This window comes from Pongo pygmaeus, chromosome 14 (genome assembly GCF_028885625.2).
Source record: "Pongo pygmaeus isolate AG05252 chromosome 14, NHGRI_mPonPyg2-v2.0_pri, whole genome shotgun sequence".
Lineage (NCBI taxonomy): Eukaryota > Metazoa > Chordata > Mammalia > Primates > Hominidae > Pongo > Pongo pygmaeus.
The window spans coordinates 99,261,176-99,277,588 of NC_072387.2; positions in this window are offsets into that span (position 1 = coordinate 99,261,176).

Sequence of the window (16,413 nt, forward strand, 5' to 3'; positions counted from 1 at the left end):
TCCATCTATCTACCCATCTATCTATCTATCTACCTACCAATCATCTATCTATCTGTCTGTCTTACTCTCATATATTAGTTTGTTTGTGTCTTTTCTTATCTTGGTCCCCCAAGAGCCTAATTCATAGATGTGGTTTCTGTTAATAGCTCAAGGTTTCCATCCTGCAATTACAATGTCATTACAGAACCTAGTAGCTAAGTCTAAATCTTCCTGGATTTCTTTTTCTCTTTTATCACCTCTAAAAGTTTACAATTTTATACACATTGTGTGTTGCACTCTCAGCTAATGGGACTGTAATTTTACCTGAAGTATAGCAGTACTGCCACTCGTCAGATAATCTTCTCTGAAGTCCAATGCAAGCCAATATTGACTGTATTTGGTACTACTGCTTCACAGGCTGTGGCTTCATCTTCAACTAAAAATTTTGTGTTCTATTCTACATGAAAAACAAATAGGGTCTTACTTTGCTTTGAGGACAGCAATTGGTTTATTAATATTTTAGAATATATAAAATTGCTGTAGTTTTTCAGTATGTTCTGTTATTTATGTTTTTGTTTTAGAGTCATAGCATGTACTCCTAAAGGTATCCTGATTAAGATGAATGCTCACAACCTCTCTTGGAGGATAGACATCAAGAAAATAAATCCTACTTTTGTATCTAGATGTTCATGACACATAAAATGGACATAAATTATGATTTTTTAAAGTGTAGATAAAATAGGAAAAAATGCAGTTTGCATTAATCTGAATATTATTGTAGTTTTTCAAAAAAAATAAAAATTTATTTATTTAATCCTTAATTTTGTGACATACGAATGTTACAGGAAAAAAATACTATGAGTCTATGACCTGTGTATTAATTGCCATAAATTTCAGAATTAATAGCCATAAATTTTAGAAATCAAGCCTCTACAATATATATTGAGCCTAAATATATAAGTAATTCTAAATTGAGGAGTCACAATATTAAATTTCCATGATAAATCTCAGTGAGTGTATAAAAAACTAATGTACATGATATGTAGTATAGTTATGAGTAAAATCATTATTATGTGATATAGTTAAAATAAAATTTTGAAAGTTTAAACTGTATTTTTGTTTTTAATTTTATTGTAATTTTTTTAATTGTAAAAAATACAAAAATTTACAAACGGTTAGTTCTAAAAGTGCTTGATATTTTGTGAAATTGTAAGACTCCAAACTCAAGCACATCTCATTTCTATAAGGTAGTTTTTAAACAAATGTGTAAATTTTCACTGCTCTCTGGAGGTAGCAATTAAGCTTCCCCTGATTTCCTTAGGACTTTATGACACTACATTCAAACACCTCTGGTAATGATAATATAAACTCAATTAATAAAATGGACAGTTACTACTTGGTTTTCTACCTGCCATTGACAAATGTATCTAATTTTTGGCATATTGTTAAACTGTTTACAGGTTTAATTTTCACTGACATATTATATGCCTGAAATAAATTTATTTTGAACTATTATATGCATATTGTCATAAAATAATGAAGAAATGCATACACACAAAAAGAAAAGCTATTTGAAATCTCCTAGCCAGAGAATAACATTATTGACACATTGCTGTTTTTCCATTTAGCCTTTTTTTTTTAAATGAGCATGTATATACAGGCATACCACAGAGATTTTGTGGGTTTAGTTCCAGACAACTATAATAAAATGACTCTCATGAACTTTCTGAGATTTCTCAGTGCATGTAAAAGTTATGTTTATAGCATACTATAGTCTATTAAATGTGCAATAACATTATGTATAAAAAATATATATTAATTTAAAAATAGTTTATGCAAAAAATGCTAACAATCATCTGAGCCTTCAGTGAGTCATAATCTTTTTGCTCTGGAAGTTCTTAACTCAATGTTGATGCTTGCTGATTGATCAGGATGATGGCTGATAAAAGTTGGGTTGGCTGTGGCACTTTCCTTTTCTTTCTTTTTATTTATTTATTTATTTTTTTGAGATGGAGTCTTGCTCTTTCACCCAGTCTGGAGTGAAGTGGCATGATCTCGGCTCATTGCAACCTCCACCCCCCAGATTCAAGTAATTCTCCTGCCTTAGCCTCCCAGGTAGCTGGGATTACAGGCACCCACCACCACGTCTGGCTAATTTTTGTATTTTTAGTAGAGATGAGGTTTCACCATGTTGGCTAGGCTGGTTTTGGACTCCTGACCTCAGGTGATCCACCCGCCTTGGCCTCCCAAAGTGCTGGGATTACAGGCGTGAGCCACCACACTCGGCCTGGCAATTTCTTAAAATAAGACAGCAGTCAAGTTGGCCAAGTCATTTGACTCTTCTTTTCGTGAATGGTTGCTTTGTAACATGTGGTGATGCTTGATAGCATTTTCCCCACAGAAGAACTTTTAAACTTGGAGTCAGTCATCTCAAAATCTGCTGCTGCCTTATAACATCTGCTGTTATTCCCTCTGTTAAGGTCTTGGACCCCTCAGTCACCCATGAAGGTCGGAATCAACTTCTTCCAAACTCCTGTTAATGTTGATATTTCAAACTCCTCCCATTAATCACAAATGTTCTTAATGTCATCTGGAATCTTTTCCAAAAAGTTTTCATTTTACTTTGCCCAGATCTAATAGGGAAATCATAATCTATGGCAGCTATAGTGTTATGAAATCTATTTCTTAAAAAATATAAACTTGAAAGTTGATACATTAGCTGCAAAATGGATATTGTGTTAGCAGGCATGAAAACATTTATTTTCTTTTACATGTCTATCAGAGATCTTGGGTGACCAGGTGCATTGTCACTGAGCAATAATTTTTGAAAAGAATCTTGTTTTCTGAGAAATAGGTCTCAACAGTGAGCTGAAAATATTTAGGGAACCATGCTGGGAACAGGTGTGCTGTCACCCAGGCTTTGCTTTTTCCATTTATACAGCACAGGCAGAGTAGATTTAGAGTAATTCTTAAGGATTCTAAAATTTTTGCAATGATGAATGAGCACTGGCTTCACCTTGAAGCCACCAGGGGCATTCGCCTCTAATAAGAGTCAGCAGGTCCTTTAAAGCTTTGAATCTAGGTATTGACTTATGCTCTCCAGCTACGAAAATCTTAGATGACATTTCCTGACTTAAAACTGTTTCTTCTACATTGAAAATCTGTTGTTAGCCTCCTTCCTCAATTATCTTAGCTAGATATTCTGGATTACTTGCCACAGCTTCTCCATCAGCACTTGCTGTTTCACCTTGCTTTTTTATGATATTGAGAGAGCTTGTTTTCTTAAACCTCATGGCGAACCTCTGTTAGCTTCAAACTTTTCTTCTGCAGCTTTCTCACCTCCCTTGGCCTTCACAGAATTAAAGAGAATTAAGGACTGTCTCTAGATTAGGCTTTGTTTTAAGAGCATGTAGCTTGTTTGATCTTCTATCCAAACCATTAACACTTCCTCCATGTTAGCATAAATCTGTTTTACTTTCTTATCATTCATGTGTTTGATGGAGTAGGACTTCTAATTTTATTCAATAACTTTTCATTTTCATTCACAATTTGATGACATGTTTGGTGCAAGAGGCCTAGCTTTTAGCTTATTTCAGCTTTCAACATGTCTTCCTCACTAAACTTAATTATTTCTAGCTTTGCATTGGAAGTGAAAGATGTGTGACTCTTCCTTTCACTTGAACACTTAGAGGCCACTGTAGAGCTGTTGAATGGCCTAATTTCAATTTGTTGTCCCTTAGAAAAAGGAAGGCCTGAAGAGAGGGCAAAAGAGGAAAGGCCAGTCAGTGGAGCAATAAGTACAGACAAAATATTTATGGATTAAGTTCACCACCTTAAGTCCAGGTGCGGTGGCTCACACCTGTAATCCCAGCATTTTGGGAGGGCTAGTTGGGCAGATAACTTGAATTCAGGAGTTCGAGGCCAGCCTGGGCAACACAGCAAAACCCCGTCTCTGCTAATACAAAAATTAGCTAGGTGTGATGGTGTATGTCTGTAGTTCCAGCTACTCAGGAGGCTGGGGTGGGAGGATCACTTGAGCCCAGGAAGTCTAGGCTGCGGTGAGCCATAATTGCCACTGCACTCCTGCCTGGGTGACAGAGCAAAACCTTGTCTCAGAAAAAAAAAAAAAAAAAAAAAAGTTCACCATCTTATGCAGGTGTGGTTAGTGACATGCAAAAAACAATCACAATAGGAACATCAAAGACTGGTCACATCTATAATAATAGAGAAGTTTGAAATACTCTGAGTATTATCAAAATGTGATGCAAAGACCAAAGTAAACCAATGCTGCTGAAAAAAATGGCACAGATAGACTTGCTCAATGCAGAGTTAACACAACACTTGAATTTGTAAAAAGCACAATATCTATGTGCTTATTTACTGAGTTGATATAACACTTTATCAGGGCATTAAAGGAACAAGGTATGAAGCACAATAAAGTAAAGCACAATAAAACAAGGAATGCCTTTGTATTTAATTTAAAAACATGTTTGTCTACTTTTTACCTAAGCAATTTCTCGTGCTATAAAATATTTACCATGAATGATGTTCTTAGCTTCATTATATACTGGGATGTAAACTTATAGCCACGTACTTGTGTGCAAGAAAGCAGTAAGTTATCTACTGTGAATTTAGGCTGTCTTTAAAAAAAAAATTGTCTCTATTTTTATATCCTTATTATATACTTTAAAAATTAATGTATATGTATTTTTTTTCTAGTGCATGACATAGATTCAGTAAATATTTGTCGAAAGCTTGTTCACATTGTTCTGTGCTGACACTTCTTTTTATGGAGTCAAGATACATGTACTTTCCTTTATTAGTAATTGAGTGATAAGTTTATGTTATCTAAGTTTATGATATTTTTCAATATCTACTTCAATGGTTACAATAATTCTTTTTCAGAAATAGCCCTGGCTTAGATGTCTTGTTTCTAAGAGAAGCCACTGTATCTAAAAACAGCCTTAGGGCTTTCATAAGTGGCAGTCCCAGTTATAGGAATCACTATGCCCAGAGGAACTCAAAGCTATGGCTACTGTCAAGTATTTTTGCTTCCTCTAGGCCAGATACAATTTTCTCATCAGATGTCTTTTCATCAAAAACAACGCTGCATAGTTATTGAATTGATATCACACTTTATCAAGGTATTATTAGAGGAACAGGGCTAAGCAGTTAATCAAAGATCAAAACTTTACATAGGAGAGGAAAGGGTCCTTTTAACCATCTGCCCACACAGAACTATTTTGCTTTTTTGAGATTTTGGTCTCTATATCTTTCTTGACAAATGTCTTTCTACCATTTATATAGATATGTATGCATGTATATCTATATTTGTATACATTTATATTTACATATGAATGATATATATTATATATGATATGGTATATACATTGCCTAATTCTTTTTATATATGTATAGTATATATATATATCGGTGTCTTGAAATGAAGGTTGAAATTATTTCTTTTAACATTTTTTAGGAAATAATCCATTCATGTTTCTTGCATTTCTGATATACTCTTTCAGCATTGAGAAGACAAATTCAATTGTAATGTTAATAAGATCATAAAAGATATCTTTCATCTATTTTATTGTTGTAAAAAATCTGGAAATTTTTCTAAATATTACCTTTTTGTTTTTATTTATACCATGTATACTTTCTCACCTCCAATTCTTTGTAACATAATATTTCTTTGTTTTCAAAATTCTTTGTCTGTTCATTATGGGTAACTCCTAGCCATTCTTCATGCCCACCGTAGGTTTTACTTTCTTTTCCTTTTATTTCTTTTAGAGACAGAGTCTCGCTCTGTCACCCAGCCTGGAGTGCAGTGGTGAGGTCACGCCATTGCAACCTTGAAATCTTGGGCTCCAGCCATCCTCCCAGTTTAGCCTCCCAAGTAGCTAGGACTACAGGCATGCACCACCAGGGCCAGCTGATTTTAAAAAAACAAAATTTTTAGAGAGTTCTTACCATGTTGCCCATGCTTGTCTCTTGGTCTCAAGCAGTCACAAAGTCAAATTCCTCCCAAAGTGCTGGGATTAAAGGCATGAGCCACTGTGCCCACCCAGATTTTACTTTCACAAGAAACTTTGGTTTCTCATTTTTATAATGAAAGTTCTAGCTTAAATAAACCTATTGTTTCTTCCATATTTAAATTCTATTTTAGTTATCTGGACTTCTCATGACTTGCTTTTATCACTATATGCCTGTTTCTTGTGTTTCTAAGTAGATGATGAATCAGATGTCATTCTAGTTAGGTTCAGATACAATTGGCTTAAAGCCCTATTTCCACCCTGTGGAAACCCCAAGCCCTCACTAAATCTACACAGGATTTCCTGAGTTTGTATGTTTTTAAGGAAAGTTCACTCTCCTGGCTTTTATTTTTCGTGAATACTAATTCTGCACTGCAATGTTACTACAAAGTTAATTCTCAGCTATTTGTTTTTATTGCCATACAATATGCAAAAAAGCAAACAAAACACCTAACATTTACATATAATTGCATTTGAAATATTATAGTAAAATGTGATAGTGATTTGTTTGTATTCGGTTAGGTAATGGTAGTGGACTATAAAAGCATTAGAAAGTGGTATTAGAAACCAACATCTATGTGCTAGGTTTGCTCATCACAGCTTGTGTATCCTCATTTTTAGTCCCTCTTACTAGAAAGGCATAGAACAAGAAAATATATAAGTGTATACTAACCCAAATTTTTATACATATCTAGAAATATTCCTATGCATAACCATTTGTGTCTGTATTAAGCTAAACATTAAATTCATAGTGATGTCTCAACTTTAATCCATTAATCCATGATTGTCCAAGCTGCTACCCTTTGCTCATCTGTTACCTCCTACTCCAAAAGTAACAAACCTGGCTTCTACTATCTGCCAATCATTTATTTAATTGTTTAATTCTAGTATATATGTATAATGGTTTCAGAATTATTAACCAGTATCCCCATGGAAAACAATTTTTTTCGAGACAGAGTCTCGCTCTGTCGCCCAGGCTGGAATGCAGTGGCGCGATCTCAGCTCATTGCAAGCTCTGCCTCCTGGGCTCATGCCATTCTCCTGCCTCAGCCTCCTGAGTAGCTGACTACTCCTGAATAGCTGACTACAGGTGCCTGCCACCACACCCAGCTAATTTTTTTTGTATTTTTAGTAGAGACGGGCTTTCACCGTGTTAGCCAGGATGGTCTCGATCTCCTGACCTCATGATCCACCTGCCTTGGCCTCCCAGAGTGCTGGGATTACAGGCGTGAGCCACTGCACCTGGCCCTGGAAAACAATTTTTAAAAATAGAATATATGCATTTGATTTTGAGTTCTAGCTATGATAATTTCCACTGTAATAATGTCCTTAGTAATTAATAAGTATAAACATGTTTATTATCACAGAAAATTGCACGAGAACTATCGGAGAGAAGTCAATGTGTAGAAAGTGCATGTAAGATAATAAAAATCAAATAGATAATAAAGCATATCAATTAATACCATATTTAGATATAAAGCTTTAAATATATACTAAACACTTTGATTTTGGTTTCATTTCTTCTTTTCAACTTTTATTTTAGATTCAGGGTGCATATGTGCAATTTTGTCATAAGGATATATGCTGTGATGAGGCCAGGCACGGAGGCTCAGGCCTGTAATCCCAGCACTCTGGGAGGCCGAGGCGGGTGGGTCATGAGGTCAGGAGATCGAGACCATCCTGGCTAACACGGTGAAACCCCGTCTCTACTAAAAATATAAAAATTAGCCAGATGTGGTGGTGGGCACCTGTAGTCCCAGCTACTCGGGAGGCTAAGGCAGGAGAATGGTGTGAACCCGGGAAGTGGAGCTTGCAGTGGGCCGAGATTGCGCAACTGCAGCCTGGGCGACAGAGGGAGACTCCATCTCCCAAAAAAAAAAAAAAAAAAAAAAAAGGATATATGGTGTGATGTTGCAATTTGGTGTACAATTGAACCCATCACCCAGGCAGTAAGCCTAGCACCTGATAGATAGTTTTTCAATCCTTGAGCCTCCCCTTCCCTAGTTATAGTCTTCATTGTCTATCATTCTCATCTTTTGTCCATGTGTACCCAATGTTCAGCTCCCACTTATAAGTGAAAACATGGAGTATTTGATTTTCCGATTCTGCATTAGTTCACTTAGGATAATGGCCTCTAGCTACATTCATGTTGCTGCAAAGGACATAGTTTTATTTTTTTATAGCTATGTTGTATTCAATGGTATATATGTATCACATGTTGAAGTCTCCCACTATTATTACATGCCTGTGTAAATCTTTTCATAGGTCTAAAATTACATGTTTTATGAATCTGGATGCTTCAGTGTTGAGTGTGCATATAACTAGGAAAGTCTTCTTGTTGAATTGAAACTTTAATCATCACATATTGTCTTTTTGTCCTTTTTACTATTGTTGGTTTAAAGTCTGTTTAATCTGATGTAAGAATCATGAGCCCTGCTCTCTTTTGTTTTCCATTGCATGATAGATGTTTCACCATTCCTTTACTTTGAGCCTGTGGGTATGGCTACATGTGAGATGGATCTCTTGAAGACAGCAGACAATTGGGTCTTGTTTTTCTACTCAACTTATCACTCTGTGCTTTTTAGGTGGGGCATTTAGACCATTTAAATGTAAGATTAATATTGCTATGTGACGGTTTTTTTTTAATGTTTTTATCTGGTTGCTTCATAGTTATTGTGTAGTTGCTTTATGGGAATTGTGAGCTACGTATTTAAGTGGGTTTTTGTGGTAGCAGGTATCATTCTCTTGCTTCCATATTTAGAACGTCCTTAAGGCTCTCTTGTAAGACTCACTTAGTGGGAACAAATTCCCTTAGCATTTGCTGTCCGGAAAATATTTTGTTTATCCTCCATTTATGAGGCTTAGTTTGGCAGGATATGAAATTCTTGGTTGAAATTTATTTTCTTTAAGGATGCTAATAATAGGCTCCCAATCTCTTCTGGCTTGTAAGGTTTCTGCTAAGAAATCCACTGTTAGCATGATGGGGTTCCATTTGTAAGTGCTCTGACCCTTTTCTCTTGCTGCTTTTAAGATGTTTTTTTCACATTAACTTTGGAAAACCTGATGACTATGTGTCTTGGTGATGATCATCTCATATTGTATCTCACAGGGGTCCTCTCAATTTCTTGAATTTGTATGTTGACCTCTCTAGCACAATTGGGGAAATTTTCATGACCTGTATCCTCAGATATGTTTTCCAATTTGCTTATTATTTCTCCTTCTCTCTCAGAAATGCCAGTGAGTCACAGAATTGGTGTTTTTACATAAACTCATGTTTCTTGAAGGTTATGTTCATTTTTAAAGTTAGTTTTTCTTTATTATTTTCTCACTGAATTGATTCAAAGAACTCATCCTTGAGTTCTGAAATTCTTTCCTCAGCTTGGTTTAGTATGTTGCTAAGGCTTCCAATTGTATTTTGAGATGCCTATAGTGAATTTTTAAATTCCAAACACATTCAGTTTGGTTCTTCCTTAATATGGCTATAACATCTTTTAGCTCTGGGATCATTTTACTGGCTTTCTTCTATTGGGTTTCAACTTTCTCTTGAATTTAGTTGCCATTCAGACTCTGAATTCTATGTCTCTTGTCTCAGGCAATTCAATCTGTTTAGGATCTATTGCTGGAGAGCTTGTGGAATCCTTTGGAGGTAAAGAAATGCTATGACTTTTTGAATTGCCAAAGTTCTTGTGCACAGCAAAATAAACTATAAAAAGAATAAGCAGACAATCTACAGAATGTGAGAAAATATTAGCAAACTATATATTATATCTGACAAAGGTCTAATATCTAAAATCTATAAGAAACTTAAATAAACCAGTAAGCAAAACCTTAAAAATAATTCCATTAAAAAACAGGCAAGAAATGAATAGATACTTCTCAAAAGAAGACATACAAGCAGCCAAGAAGCATGTGAAAAAAATACCCGAAAACCACAAGGAGAAACCATCTCACGCTAGTCAAAATGGCTATTATTAAAAAGTCAAAAGACAACAGATGTTGGAGGAGCTGCAGAGAAAAGGGAATGCTTATACACTGTTGGTGGGAATGTAAATTCGTTCAGCCACTGTGGAAAGCAGATTGGAGATTTCTCTAAGAACTGAAAATACAGCTAATTTCTTCTCATCTGAGAAGGCTGGTGTTTCTTTTTCTTTTTGAAATTGCTGTCATTTGGGTGGGTTTTTTGTTTTTTATTGTTTTTATTTTTTCCCTTGAGGGTTTGACTGTGGCATATGTTGTGAGTAGTCAATTGGCTTCATATCTGGGTGTTTTCAAAGGGCCAAAGCTCTGTATGGGTTCCTTCATTGTGGCTAGTTTCTTGCATTTGGCTTCACAGGTGATGCATGCTGAAGGCATTTATTTTATTTCTTTTTTTTTTGTGCAATCCATCACGTGGTATTTAAGTGTAAGGACCAGCAGAGAGGCTGTCACACAGCCACGTGCCTCTTCCATATTCCAGTTCATTTGCAGCAGTGCTCTGGGGATAGGAAAACGGGCAAGAGATGACCCCCTCACCATGTTTGCTCCTACGCCTTGGCGGAACCCCCGCAAATCACTGGAACCATTCCTACCTTTACTTAGCCCTAAGTGGGGCCCTGATGGGCTGCCCTTCTCCATTCCATAGGGGCAGCTTGAGCTGAAGGTAGGTCACCAGTAGGCCGGCAACTCCCCAGGGATCTGTTGGTCCTCTGAGCTTGGTAGAGTCAAAGTATGTTGTGTGGTATTTCTGTGGGTGATCTAGAGATATAGTGGATCAAGGGAGGAGGATCCCCAGGCACTGCAGTGTGTTGGAAGTGTGAAGCTGGTGTGGCACCAATGGCCTGGGGTGTTTGCCCAGCAGATGGCTGTGGGGACCACCCAGCTTGTGCTCTCCTGCCTGGATTTCCTTTCAATGTCTTTCCCAGGAGCAGGCCTAACAAGCTAATTTTATCCTAAGAAATTCTGTGCCAAGAGTGCTGGGCTGTTCCAGGTATTCTGGGCCACAGAGCTCTCTTGGACAGAAGCTGTGGCTGGCCAACATGTACACCCTTTCTGGAGTTGTGTTGCAGACGGAGAGATGCCTAGTTCTAGTGCCCCAGTGCATGAACCCAGGCCTAATTCTTCTCAGAGTTCTGAGAGTGAGGCACCTCCCTGCCTCAAGCTCAGGCCACAGATTTCAGTTCAGTACCCCTTGGCAGTGTGCTTGAAGGCTGAGGGGTTGAGCACAGGCCTGTGGCTGTGTCCTCTCATCCCTTGGGGTTGAGCACTGACTGTGCTAGAGGGGCCAAATTGCTCCCAGACCACTGGCAAAACACTCAGGTGGGGCAGTGAAGGTTGTGCTGCGCCCACTCTTGTGGAAGCAGCCAGTCATAGACTTTGGGAGGGGCTGGCAGACAAGGGGGCATGCAAATCAGAGCAGTCTTGCAGGAAACGCAGCCCTTGTCTCTCCCAGCCCAGCTCAGCAGGGACTAGAGTCATTCAGAGCAAGATGGAGAGCCTTGAAAGATGGGCACCTATGAGCACATTTGGCTGTAGCAACCCTCTGTGTAAAACCTTCTGGACTTTGTACAGGTTTGAGCTGCCTCTGCTTAGTCTCCAGGCAGTTCCCCTCGTCAATACAAATGCCTGTGGGGGTAATGGGATCTCTTGTAGCTAGGATCCCAGAGGTCCACAGCAGTAGTGTGGTACCCAGGAGCTCTTTCACTCAACCCTTCCTTAGAACCTGTTCAGTACCAAGAGCTGGTCCTGGCATTCAGCAACTCCATGCAGGCGTCTCAGCTTCCTCCGTCTTCAACCTCAGTGTCTGTGGCACTTCTCTGTTGACTTTCAGTGTTTACTCTTAAAAAAATCTCCTCTAAGTATGACGGATTACTCAATATTTTTGTGGTGTGTGTGTGTGTGGGGCGGGGGGAGGGGGGTGTTTTGTGGCTGCGTCTAGTCAGCTATCTGTCCCTCCCCATGCTTTGTTTCTCTTAACAACAATAAGCCTATGATTGTACTTCTTTTTTGTCTACTCAGGGAATTGTACTGAGAGTACTGAGAGTTTAATCTCAGAAAAAATAAAATTGAGCATTGACTTTTTTTTTTTTTTTTCTTTGAGACGGAGTCTTGCTCTGTCACCCAGGCTGGAGTGCAGTGGGGTGGTCTAGGCTCACTGCAAGCTCTGCCTTCCGGGTTCACGCCATTCTCCTGCCTCAGCCTCCCAAGTAGCTGGGACTACAGGCACCCACCACCACACCAGGCTAATTTTTTGTATTTTTAGTAGAGACAGGGTTTCACCATGTTAGCCAGGATGGTCTCCATCTCCTGACCTCGTGATCCACCCGCCTCAGCCTCCCAAAGTGCTGGGATTGTAGGCATGAGCCACCGCACCTGGCCAACTTACTTTTACAAGGGATTGAAATCGCTTAAAGTAGCACATGTGTAATAAAATAAAATAACTCTTTTGAATGAAACAAAATGATTTCATTAAAAACTGCTAATAATTATGTTTCTATACATCTTATGACTGCCTGTCAGCCTCATCTCAGTTAAGAATTCTGTTGGTTAATAACCTCATACTTAGCTTGAACAGAATCCAAGGATTGTAATGTTTACATCTTCCATTTAGAAAACTTCTCATATTCACTTTGTTATTGTTTTCAAACTTCATAGTACTGAATTTTTGTGTAAACCAAAATGCAATGTTCTTTGTATAGACAAAGAAAATATGTTTGAGAAAATTTGAGTCCTGCAAGCAACAGGACAGAAATAAAAATGATAAAATAAATAAGGGAGATGTAGTCAAAGGAAAGTGAAAACCTCTCCCATCAGAAAATAAATATCTGAACTTTAGTTGTTGGTTAATTTTACTTTTTATTAAGTACAAAATATAGTAGACACCTACAAATAAAGTCAAGCCCTTGGCTTTCCATTCCAGTAAAATTTACTGCAATCACGGATATTGCCTTAACTTGTACCAACATGATACAACTCCTACCAATCTCCCTTGGTCTTTTTCCTTACCAACAGTTTGTAACCCCAAAATAAAACTTGTAAATGGAGAAAAACAGTTATCATGCCCTGTTTTAGTGTGACCTTGGTAGGAGTGAAGGGTTTTTTTTGTTTGGAATAAGCTCAAGATTATGTAGCAAGAGAAATGCAAAGCATTTTTGTGTATAAATCATTTAAAAAGGTGGCCCCCCAAAAATAACTGAGTAGCATTAAATGTATTTTACTCTCCTAGTTGTTTGAGAAAAAGAGCAAACTGCAACTTAAGAGATGTTTATTTATTTATTTGGTCCTGTAGACCCTTGGGATGTAAAGTTGCTGTTTCTTCTCACTGGGAGCAGAATCTGCCAGGAGGAAATTCACAGAAGAGTGCTGGTGTTGTAAAATTTATAAACCCAAAGAAGAGTCATGGAAATTGCCAAGTTTTTAAGGATATTTGGCAAGTTTTATTTGTTTCATTAGTTGTTGTTTTATTCTATTTTAATAGGAGATAGAAATATTAGTGTAGAATGTCAAATTTAAAAATAGAAATGTGGTGAGAATGAAGAAGTAGTATTAGGAAAGGGAAGCAAATGCAAATAGGACATTCTCTGCAGATCCAGAAATTCAAACTCTAATCGAGTTTTGAAGAAGTAAAATTATATAAAGCTTGTGGAGTTGCTAAGGACTCAGGTTATACCCAAATAACTAAGGTATAAGAAACCCTGTAATCCATTTATCAAATCACTTTATGGAGCTCTTAAGTGAATACATTTGTGTTAATGTTTTGTTGTGTACTCTGATAGGACTAGGATTACGTAAATTTTAAGAAGAGGCCCATCTATTCATGGTGGCAGTATAGTGTACTTGGAATTATGTGTAGTGGTTTTGGAGATGAGAGAATTTCTGCACAGCACACTACTATTGAATATTATTCAACACTAGTAGCTATCAAAAGTTGCCAGAATTAAAGGGACTAGCTCCTTCTGCCTAAAGGTTTGGTTCATGATTTGGTGGTTTCAGCCAGTGACTGGTAACTACTTTAAATTGAACTACATGTTTAGTGCATCCTGGGAAACCAGGAGATAGAGGCTGCAAGGCAGTGTGAGGCGACTTCTCTCTTACACTAGCTGATTAAAAGACAAAAGGGCTGATTTGAACAGCTTTAGTTCCTATAATTCTGCAATGCCTACAAAATTTTAGCTGAGAGCCATTTTTTATCCTTCATTATTGAGATATGAAATAACCTATGCTAGAGTGGCAGTTTCATCTAACATTTTCACTGCCCAGAATGATTGGGCAGTGTTCTACAGTAATTATTTTTGTCAAGGAAAGTCAATTATTTGAAGGATCTCATTAAAGAATTGCTACTTAATACTATTATCTCTAAGTACCAAGCCGATGTTGAGTATTGTTATAGTGCAGATTATTGCAAAAGATTGGTTTATTTAAATTCTGTTATATACAGAATGCCCTAGATTGCTTAGTAGGAAGCTAGTTCAGTTTCAGTTTAGCAGGTAGTCTTAGAGTAGGAAAGTGGATAAGCACATTCATTTATACAATGAGTTTTTCAAAATTTAGAGGTGCCATGGAAAATCGCTGAAACTCAGGCCTCTTTGCAAAGACTTGTGTTTGCAGATATTCCACTATATTCAGGAATATGTACTACCTGGAGGTATATCTTTAAAATTTCATTAAATTTGAAGGGGTTCAGAAAAGCATTATCAATAAATTTGGGAAAAAGCAGATTCTAAATTGACACATAATAATTTTATTATTTTTTTCATATCACAGTAAAATGTGTTGGATACATTATAGCCAAACAAATTATAACCAATATTCCAAAAAATATGACTTTTCTATTTACTAACACTACCAGTGAATGTAAGGAAATAAGTAATATTTAGGGGCTGGGGTTATTGAGGGCACTATGTCCACAAATTCCCCAAAATTTTAAAAAAAAAAGGAAAAAAGAATGAATGAAAAGAACTTCTTAGAAAGTTAATGCTGAAAAACCAAAACCATGTGAGAGTGGATGAGAGTTCAGCTCTAACAAGATTATTCTGCATCAGCACACCCCCCAACACACACACACACACACACCCCTACACACTAACATACATTATTAGGGAAAGGGTTATCATATTACAATGAACCTTCAAGAAGCATCATTTTTGAATGATGCTTTTGTTGATTCTAGTATGCATTTCTATTAAATTCTGACACTTTATCTGGGTTTGGGGTGTAGTATATCTTGGTAGGGAAAATAAATCACAATTTCTCGCAGATATCTGGTTGTAAAATTCTATGCAGTGTTTGTCAGTGTCCTTAATTGCTATCCATGGGAAAAAACTGGCTAATTCAAACATAAAATGAGTCTTCATTATATTCCTGTACTATGTGAAGTTATTTTCATGCAGTCTATATTTAGAACTGAAGGAAAACTAAATATTCTCTTTGTTCAGTGAAATTGCTACCACAACAAATCTATGTTTATCCAGATATTAAGAGGAAGTGGAAAAAGTACATAGAATTGGATAAGGGTGGAGTTAAGGGTCCAGAAGTAAATCCCTTCACAGAGGAGCTCAGTATCAGTTGTGGCCCAGATGTTATAAGAAATGCTGAGCTTAGCAAGTTCACAGACAATATAGAGGAAACTGACAGCCCTAGTTTTCTCACTAATTTCACTGTATGCTTCATTTGTACTTTGTGATGAGGGAGCTTCATTAATCAAAATTTCCTGCATCAATGTAGATGTCCTCAGATGTAGATTTGATAGATAACCTCTTTAATAGTGAGAATGGATATATCAAATATAACACATTTCTTTTGGCACCAAGCCATAAACAAAGTCAATGGTATTGGCTCATTGATGTCTCTGAGCACATAAAAACTAGCAATGGTTTTAATATATTTGGAAGTTAAGCTAGAGGTCATTAATAAAAAAAAGAGCTGGTATGAAGATGACAGCATCTGTGTTTTCCAAAGAGAGATTTTTGTGCTGTCATTTTTGTCAGAACCATTATAAAACTACCCTTTAAAAAATCTATAACTCTGCCCTTGTACTCATCTAAGCCATTCTCTAACTCCACATAAGATATCCTGCCTTCTTCATCGCAATGAGCAGTTAATGCTCCATGTCTAATTGGACAACTACATTGTCAAATTTGCTTCCACTCAGATGTATAGCATCAAAAACTACATTGGTGAGGTTCACAATTTTGATTTTGATCACTAATTCTGTGTCAGGAAAGGCAGTATTTTTTTTGCAGTAATTCTGATGCACTAGTCCCTTTTATTGCAGTGGGATGTATCTTTGCAGGAATATGTAGATCGAAGATCAGGGCCAACAACATCTCCTTTTGACATGTTTTCTAAGAAAAGATGGATCTTTTTCTTATTGAATAAATATTTGGATACTTGCCATGAATGCAATAATTGCCAAAAAACAAAAGAA